Source organism: Arachis duranensis, chromosome 5 (assembly GCF_000817695.3).
Source record: "Arachis duranensis cultivar V14167 chromosome 5, aradu.V14167.gnm2.J7QH, whole genome shotgun sequence".
Lineage (NCBI taxonomy): Eukaryota > Viridiplantae > Streptophyta > Magnoliopsida > Fabales > Fabaceae > Arachis > Arachis duranensis.
Genome location: NC_029776.3, coordinates 82766430 through 82767681, shown reverse-complemented (window position 1 = coordinate 82767681; position 1252 = coordinate 82766430). Strand labels below are relative to the sequence as shown.

At 43.1% G+C, this 1252-nt stretch overlaps 1 protein-coding gene and 1 long non-coding RNA gene across 2 annotated transcripts in view; one reads left to right on the top strand and one right to left on the bottom strand.

Annotated features, from left to right (window-relative positions):
- The window catches only part of LOC107489851 (pentatricopeptide repeat-containing protein At3g22470, mitochondrial), a 44276-nt gene that overhangs the window by 9888 nt on the left and 33136 nt on the right, over positions 1 to 1252 (top strand). The gene's annotated exons all lie outside the window — the stretch shown is intronic.
- LOC127747726 (uncharacterized) overlaps positions 1 to 1252 on the bottom strand; it is a 42495-nt gene that overhangs the window by 9608 nt on the left and 31635 nt on the right. The gene's annotated exons all lie outside the window — the stretch shown is intronic.

The following is a 1252-nucleotide window of genomic DNA, read 5'->3' as shown; positions in this document are numbered from 1 at the left end:
TCCATCATCTTCTCAGCAGCAGATAGAGAATTCTGAACAAAACACTTCTAATTTAGCCAATCTAGTCTCTGATCTGTCAAAGGCCACTTTCAGCTTCATGAATGAAACAAGATCCTCCATCAGAAATCTGGAGGCACAAGTGGGCCAGCTGAGTAAGAAAGTCATTGAAACTCCTCCTAGTATTCTCCCTAGCAATACAGAAGAGAATCCAAAAGGAGAGTGCAAGGCCATTGACATAGTCAATATGGCCGAATACACAAGGGAGGAGGAGGACGAAAATCCTAGTGAGAAAGACCTCCTGGGACATCCCTCAAGCAAGAAGGAGTTTCCTATTAAGGATCCAAAGGAATCTGAGGCCCATATAGAGACCATAGAGATTCCATTAAATCTCCTTCTGCCATTCATGAGCTCTGAAGACTATTCTTCCTCTGAAGAGAATGAAGATGTGACTGGAGAGCAAGTTGCTCAATATTTAGGAGCTATCATGAAGCTGAATGCCAAGCTGTTTGGTAATGAAACTTGGGAAAGTGAACCTCCCTTGCTCATTAGTGAACTAGATACTTGGATTCAGAAAATTCTACCTCAAAAGAAACAGGATCCTAGCAAGTTCTTAATACCTTGCACCATAGGCACCATGAGCTTTGAAAAAGCTCTATGTGATCTGGGGTCAGGGATAAATCTTATGCCACTCTCTGTAATGGAGAAGCTGGGGATCATTGAGGTACAACCTGCCTTGTTCTCATTACAATTGGCTAACAAGTCATTGAGACAAGCTTATGGAATAGTAGAGGACGTGTTAGTAAAGGTTGAAGGCCTTTACATCCCTGCTGATTTCATAATCTTAGACACTAGGAAGGAAGAGGATGATTGCATCATCCTTGGAAGACCTTTCCTAGCCACAGCAGGAGCTGTGATAGATGTCAACAGAGGTGAATTAGTCCTTCAATTGAACAGAGACTACCTTGTGTTTAAGGCACATGGGCATCCCTCTGTGACAAAAGAGAGTAAGCATGAAGAGCTTCTCTCAGTTCAGAGTCAAGAAGAGCCCACACAGTCAAACTCTAAGTTTGGTGTTGTGAGGCCACAACCAAACTCTAAGTTTGGTGTTCAGGCCCCATATCCAAACTCTAAGTTTGGTGTTGGGACTACACAAACATTGACCTGATCACCCTGTGGCTCCATGAGAGCCACTGTCAAGCTATTGACATTAAAGAAGCGCTTGTTGGGAGGCAACCCAATCTTATTTATCTAA